This window comes from Ceratotherium simum, unplaced genomic scaffold, assembly GCF_057802395.1.
Source record: "Ceratotherium simum simum isolate JZ-2026a unplaced genomic scaffold, ASM5780239v1 HiC_scaffold_43, whole genome shotgun sequence".
Taxonomy (NCBI): Eukaryota; Metazoa; Chordata; class Mammalia; order Perissodactyla; family Rhinocerotidae; genus Ceratotherium; species Ceratotherium simum.
In genome coordinates this window covers 4,833,199-4,841,465 of record NW_028261259.1, presented here as the reverse complement: position 1 = coordinate 4,841,465, position 8,267 = coordinate 4,833,199, and the positions used below count along the sequence as shown (strand labels likewise).

At 40.6% G+C, this 8,267-nt stretch overlaps 1 pseudogene across 1 annotated transcript; it reads right to left on the bottom strand.

Annotated features, from left to right (window-relative positions):
* Positions 1-2,003: 2,003 nt before the first annotated feature.
* LOC147911452 (methyl-CpG-binding domain protein 3-like 1) lies at positions 2,004-7,866 on the bottom strand (annotated as a pseudogene). Its single transcript, XR_015550832.1, has 2 exons — positions 7,562-7,866; positions 2,004-3,444 (listed from the first exon to the last, which is right to left on the bottom strand). The product of XR_015550832.1 is annotated as a methyl-CpG-binding domain protein 3-like 1 (transcript).
* Between the last annotated feature and the right edge of the window lie 401 nt (positions 7,867-8,267).

The following is an 8,267-nucleotide window of genomic DNA, read 5'->3' as shown; positions in this document are numbered from 1 at the left end:
GGATTTAAAGGTTGAAGGTACTTTCACAGGCAGAGCAACAACCACTGAAATGTGGGTGTCTTTAAAACAGCACTACCCAGGACCATGTCGTGCCACAGGCAGGGGCTGCCTTTCTACATTCTTGAGGAACAGGGAACGTTTTCTGCTTCTCTTGTTGAGATTTCTTTTGACTAAATTTTAGGAACTTGTAGTTTTCTAGTTCAATCTCTGGAATTGCATCAGCTCTAAGTGGGGAAAACAATGTAAAAAGATCAAAACGTGCACTTGGAGAGAACAAGGCCCAAGGAAGCTCATTTGCAAATGGACTAAAGGCAGGAAGGACCTCGCTCCTGAGGCCCCTCTAGGGCCTCCCTGTTCACCCCTGACCTGGATTTGAATCCTGCTGTGATCCTTGTCCAAGACTCTGAATTCCTTTTCCTGTTTGTTTTGTATCCAGGCAGAAAGATTTGTGATGCAGCTTTTAAGGCTACTGCTGGGCCTCGTTCCATAAACATGACTGCTCCCTGTGAACTAGGATTTTCAGCACCCCTGCCTTCCTTAAGCAATTCCCTTTAGGACAGAAATCCCTAGAAGGTCCCAAGCCTCCTCTCTGGCTTGGCCAGAGGATCCCCGGTGAGCTCTACTTTGACAGTATAAGGGACCATAATCCTAGCCAGTGAGTGACCCCACACTGTCCCTTGCTGTCCAAGGTGACATCTGAACCCGTGTCATTGTGAGGTCCATGATCTTGGACAATCATCCAGTTTACACACTAAGTGTTGGTGTTACCAACTCGTCCAAATGGGGAAATTGAGCCCGAGCCCTTAAACAGTGTCACCCCTGGGTGGTTGTGTTTTTTCCCCCAATCCTGTGCTGTGGTTACATTACCACAACCTCCTGGGGTGTGAAGACTGTTTGGAGCTTTGAAAGATGAGGTATGACAGGAGTGTGGGGGGCTCCAGCAGGGAATGCCACTGAACTGATGGTCCATGGACGTGCATGAACACAGCCTTACCAATTAAAATACTGAAATGCTTCCCATCTGGTGGTGAACAGACACTGTTCTGAGCTCACACAGAGAACCCACCCCATGACTAGGAGATTTCAAATGGTTACCAAGTGGCATTTTGAACCTCATCCTTTAGGAACACCCTGTAAGACAAGGGACAGATGAATCGCTTGGCACTTGTGAGGTATCCTCTCCTTTCTGATGGCTGCAAGTGTCACCCAGACACACAGGCTGCACTCTGCCAGGGAAGCCTTGTCAGAACAGCCAGAATTTGAGGATGAACCCTGGTTCCCGTCATCTCAAGACCTTCCTGACATGGCACAGCCACCCAGGAAAGTGATTTGGTAATGGAAATACTGGGAAGGCTGTACTTTCCCTCCAAAGAGAAAGAGAAGTGCCAACAGTGAAAGCTTGATCCCTCAAATAGACAATTAAATCCCAACAAGCAGTGGTTTCTTTCAGCATTACTGATCCTGAAAATATCTCTTTCGGTAATAGCACGATTCCCCAACTGCCATGTCCATTTCCATGAATCACATTTCCAACACATATCGATCTAAAAAACTGTGGGAAATCTGGTATTTCCTTAGATGCAACTCTGAATTGGCATGCAACAGAGAACAGAAAAATGGAGACCTAGAAGTAAATATCTAATTTGAGAACATAGACACAAAAGTGATTTGAAATAATATTTTGGAGTCTATTGGAATATTACACAAAAAGAATAATCCACTTTATGTAGGTTTTACTGTGACTGTGATGGGAAAAGCTGAATCATCCCGTGACGTTCATAACTGGCTGCTGACTTTAAAGTACAAATAAATATTGTACATAGTAAAGGAAAATGAGAAAACAGTATGAAAAAGGAAGATCTTTCTCTCCTCACCTGAAACTCAACCTCTCACCTCAGAAACAAACCGCTATCTATATTTTCTATGTCACACAGCAGAGTTTAATAAAAGAAAAGTATTGGTATATTTTAAAAGTTCAAGAGCTCAAAGCACGGAGACATTAGGGACGCAGCCATGAGACCTCACTGAGGTGCCTGCTCCATTTCATCTGCTGTCAGGACGGCCTTCTTGGCCCCTCACTTTCTCTGCCTCGCTAGCAAGTCTGTCCGCCATCAGTGCTATCACCAGTCTCGCTCCTGTGCTCTTCACTGCCCTTTCCTCCTTCCTGATACCTTCCTCAGTCGTCAGAAATTGTTGGCAGTCGAGCTGTGGAATGCCCATATCAGCTCCTGGAATCATCTCTGCCAAATCTGAAGACCAGCAGGAGTGCTCAAGGGACCTGGAATGCAGACCACCTGCGAGCACACCTGGCAGGGATTCACCTGTGTGACTAGGTGCAAGTTTTTGCAATGCTTTGGCAAGATTGAAAGGACTTACGAGTTGTCCTGCACTGCTGCAGGCCTGGAGTCCTTGCGGTCTCTGGGCCCAGCAGACTTGGTGGGGCTGGTCCAAGGAATCCTCCCAGAGACCCGTCATTGCCAGGATGTGATGGGATTCTAGTCACCGTCCTCTTGAATATGTCACTGGACATCCTCAAAGGGATGGAGATGTTTAAACCAGGCTTTGGTTTGGACTGGTTTTCACAGTTATGCTGCTTCCTCTGCGAAGACGTGACTGTCATCCTTCTTATCATCCTTCTTTTCCTCTTACCCTACAAAAACCAATCATGAAAGTGGGTCAAATGATAAAAGAAGCCTGCCTTTTTAGGACAATTATCCTGGCTGTTTTGTACTTCCATCCCCCCTCTAGCCTCTGGGGACAGATCTGACCTGTGTCCTGGGATGTCATCAGGCAGATTTGCATCAAGAACAGAAAGCTCAAGGTCAAAATTCAAGAGTACTGCAGATCATTTCTCCCCCTCCATCCTGTTAACACCCCCTCCTTGTTTGAGTGTGATTCTATTCTCTTCTTGTCCTTGTCACTCTCAACCGCACAAGTCCTGGCACTCCCACTCAGGACAGTCAGTCCCCAGTCCTTTACTAAAACCCAAATCTTACCATTTCTGTGTTTTCTGTCTACTCATTTGCTTAATCCATTGACCACTTGGTGTTCATAGAGGTTAAATCAATAGTGATATTATCAACCACCCCCTGTTAACGACTTCCTCCAATCTCCGAGATGTTCACATAATCCTAGTGGTTATGTTCAAAAGTAAATAATTCAGAAAACATATTCACCCACCACAAATTCCTGATCTCTAATATTTTTATTCAAACACTCATACAGTAGATACCTGTCCCTCAAGATCAGAAGTAATGCCAGATCACCAATCCTCACCTTAATTTCCTCCTACACCTATCTAATCCTGAATTCCATGGACTACGATCACAATAATTTCCTTGGAAATATAAAAAATTCCTTACCACTCATTTATTTTGTAAACCTCCAAACCCAGAAGATCCCGATTATCTGCCATGCCGCAGCTACTGCTGGTCTTATAACAAGCTGAAGAAAAAGCATGAAACATGACCTTTTGGTACCACTGTAAACACAAAACCGTCTGCATCAACTGGGAAGCGCCCATAACGCCTGGAAATTTTGTTCTCCTTTTTTTCTGTTGGCTCAATAACAAAAAGACAAATCAATTTAAAATATGAGCAAGAGACCACAATAGACTTTTTCCAATGAAGACATACAAGTGGCCAATAGGTGTATGAAAAGGTGTTTGGCACCGTTAATCATCAGGGAATGTAAATCAAAACCACAATGAGGTATCACTTCACACTTGTTGGTGATTATCAAAAAAACTAAAGATGACAAATATTGGTGAAGATGTGGAGAAAAGGAAACCTTGTGGGAATGTAAACTAGTACAGCCATTATGGAAAACAGTATGAAGGGTCCTCCAAAAAAGAAAACTAGCATATGATCGAGCAATCCCACTTCTGGTGTATACCCAGAGGAATTGAAATCAAGGTCTCAAAGAGATACCTGTACTCTAATGTTCATTGCAGCTAATTCACAATAGCGAAGATATGGAAGTAACCTAAACGTCATTGATGGATGAATGGATAAAGAAATGGAATATTCGTCAACCTTGAAAAAAGAAGGAATTCCTGCCATTTTTGACAACATGAGGGACCTAGAAGATATTATGCTAAGTGAAATAAGGCAGACAGAGAAAGGCAAATACTTATATGTGGAATGTAAAATTGTCAAACTCATACAAGCAGAGGTTAGAATGGTGGTTGCCAGGGGCTGGAGGGATGGGGAAATGGGGAGCTGATTATCAAAGGATACAAAGTTTCAGTTATCAAGATAAATCAGTTCTGGAGATGTAGGATATGGCGTAGTGCCTTCAGCTAACAAAACTCTATTGCATACGTCACATTTGCTACTTGAGTAGATACTAAGAGTTCTTACCACAGAGTGATAGTAATAAAGGAGGTGAGAGAAAACTTTGGAAGGTGATGAATATGTTTGTGGTCTTGATGGTGATGACAGTCTCAAGGGTGTATACTTGTGTCCAAATTCATCAAGCTGTATATAGAAAAGTATGACACCATCGTTGATTCTTCTGCACCTTGAAATATGCCATGTCCTCATCACAAGAGAAAAATATTTGTAACTATGTATGGACGGATGTTAACTGGACTTATTGTGGTGGTCATTTCAATATATACTCAAACATTGAATCATTACATTGTACCCATGAAACTGAGATAATGTTGTATGTCAACTTTACCTCAATAAAAAAAACCACAACAGACAAAACTATTTGAATATTGTAAATGAGTTCAGTGAATCCCTGAAAGTGCCCCATTCCCATATGAGAGTTAAAGGAAGCAGAGAGGATGAAGTAAATGGACGAAAGTTGTATAAAACAGTATTCAAATTAAAATCATTTAAGTTGCTATCAGCTCCTTGTGGCAAAGTTCTGTGCGCACTAATCTTCTTTCACATTTTTCCTGGAAATCATACTTTCAGATCCAACCCATAACAGTTTCATCATTTGCTCTAATAAGACAATTTCAACTTAATAAATAAAACCAAAAGCATCCCTTATGTATGAATAAAGTTAGTGAACTTTACAGAGAAAAGAGCATATTTGCACAATCTCAATAAAGCAAACAGAAGAACTGAATGATGATCAAGTCTCATTCAAGCTTATCTTTGAAAGTCAGTAAGACTAGGTGATCTTTTCAAGGATGTATGTAGAGCTGTCAGCCTTGGAAGATAGAAATAGTGGCCTCCTCTGGAGCAAAGGGCAGGCTTGCTTACTGCCCAGTATAATAAAAATAACACCTCCCCCCCCAGGGCAAAGGTTAGCAGACATCTTGCCCGTTATCAAAGATTTGAGTTCCTTAGGCTCTGAGATCTTGCAACCCTCTGCATGTCACCTGGCCCACTGTGTATCACCCTGTAGGAAGTGAGATTTAGTGAACCGGTGCAGATGATGATACTCTTGCCACTGTTATTGTTGTGTCATTGAGTCCTTTGTCTCTGACCCATGGGTCTCGTGTCTTTGTCAGCATCTGCTAAACCATTGTAGGCTAACTTATTAGCTTGCAGGTAAGGTAAAATATCAGACCTTTCACAGTTCCCGACAAGCCCTTAAAGTAACTAGTAGTCTTAGGAACAGAGAGCTACCCAGAACAATATGCATGGATGGTCTTCATAGAAGACTTCATGCAACAAAAACCTTAATAAGTCTCTCTAATCTCCTTTATTTCTACCCCAATTAGGAGAGGCACCAAACTATTACAGACCTAGGGCTTGTGCAAGCCACCTTTGCTCCAGAGGAGGCCACTATTTCTATCTTCCAAGGCTGACAGCTCTACACACATCCTTGAAAAGATCACCTAGTCTTACTGACTTTCAAAGATAAGCTTGAATGAGACTTGATCATCATTCAGTTCTTCTGTTTGCTTTATTGAGATTGTGCAACTATGCTCTTTTCTCTGTAAAGTTCACTAACTTTATTCATACATAAGGGATGCTTTTGGTTTTATTTATTAAGTTGAAATTGTCTTATTAGAGCAAATGATGAAACTGTTATGGGTTGGATCTGAAAGAATGATTTCCTGGAGACCTAGTGACCAGAAACTTCCCATGGGGAGCAAAGACAGATGGGCATATTTCCAAAATGGACCCATATGCCTCCCTATCATCCAAAAGACAGTACATTATCTTAATTTATGATGATTTGAGTCATTAAAATCTTGTGACGTGCCAAAGATACACTTCTAAGAGGAATGAGGCACATAGCAGTTGTAAGCAGATTAACACGCTTGGTGAATATCAAACGCCGAACTAAACACAGTGTTCTAATCAATTATAAGGTACAACAAATTTAATAAGGTCAATTAAATGATATTTAATGGTATCCTTGATTATTACTCTGCAATAATGAACAAGAAACTCATGTAGATAACTACAATTGGTCTTACTTTAAAATATGGTAGTCAGGACTGTTTGAGATAAACTGGAGATAAGGAAGGGGAGAAATAGATAAAAGTTAGCTGCTCTGAAGCCACTGTCAAGACCCCTGGATCTACATGTAACCCAGGAGATCGAGGCAGACGGCTCTGTACCTAGATCCTCCTGCACTGTGGTTCTTAGGGATCTCACGGAGCTGAAGCAGCTTCCTGAATCGTGTTTACACGTCCATGTGTACAATACCCCTGACCATGGGGATGAACCACCATTCAATCATCCCTTACACCCCCCCAATTAACAATTAGATTTCAAAATCATTGTATCATTACATGATCATTTATTCCTCAAACCTGTGGCATGCCGAGCTAAAAGAAAATTAAATTTCAATGGTTTCTTTTCTTTGAAGGACCAAGATGTTCTTTCACACTTGGAATCTGGGTTAGAAGATAAATCCATCAAATCAATGGAAACAACTTAAGAAATGGACAGAGGGATACTTCATACATATATACACAGTTTGCACTGTGGCAAAACTAGAGTTATAGTTTTAAAAATTAGAATTTTTTGAAATTTTATAGATATTAAAGACTTTGTTCTGCTTATACTCCCTTTGGTTTACCAAACCAAACTCACTCTTTAATGGGCGTTTCTAGCATTGAGTGCTAATAACTGCAGCTTTTTTAAATTCTTATTTTTCCCAGCTCAAAGACCAAGGGCAGAGGTCATCAAGAGGTCAAGTCTAATCTACCTAGAGATGTGGCAGGATCAACTATGGATGTTCAGCCAGACATTGCCAGCAGAACCACATCTCTTCACCCATAGGTGAGTTTTTACAAGTAATGACAGGGACTTAAGGATATCAAAGGAATTCTTTATTAACAACCAAAGTTATAGATTCCTATCTTGGGTTCATTACTTTGAATTTTTGAACCAAATCATGTATATCGATTGGACCATGTTCAATTCTATGATCTTTAGAAGACGCAGCCTATAGCTGAAGAGAAATAGATACAACACCAATATCTTACACTTTCTGAAGCACAACTGAGAGCCCCTGGAGTCAGAAGTTTTCAAGACAAGAAAAAGTCATCCTTCATTTGAACAGAAAGAGTAGAGGCTATTCAAAGATTCAACTTTAAATTGTTAACACGACTTGTTAGAATGTGATGGAGCAAGCATAATACCTTCTAAGTTTCATGATTTTTCTCCAGAATACTGAGATGGATGACCTTGAAGTGCAGCTTCCCCATACATGTCGTTATTCAGTGATAAAATTAATTTCCCTATAAAATAATTACCATAAAATTGTTACAAATATATCATAGTCTCTGACTAAAAGGAAACAAAGCAAATCGAGCAGTTGAAAGCAGTGTAATAAATTCCACACAAGGATCTTATAGCAGCATTATGTATAATAGTGAAACTGGATGTAATCCCTTTGCTATCAAAGAAGATATAAACAGATCATGGTATGCCTATTCTTTGGAATACCTCTAAAACTTCAAAAAAGGTAAGTTAGAATGATGTGCACTGATAAGGAGAGAGGTCTATGATATATGGTTTGGGAAACAACAAATTGCAAAACGATGTAGTTATGTAATTTATGTTTAAAAAAAACTTTGTGTATTTACAAATTCATAGGAAATTTCCAGAAGAATAAGCCACAACCTCTTAACAACAGTTCCTTCTGAGTAGGAGAGTGAGTTTTCAGGGAAGGGGATGAAAGGGGAATGTTTCACTTTACTCTACATAGATCAGTGCAATTTGACTTTTTTTACAGTGCGTACTTGTTTCATAATTAGAAAAATGAGTGATGTGACCATTTGGTGCAGGGCAACAGTATTATGTGCACCAGTCTCTGTTCTCTATGTTACTGCACAGCATGGACTG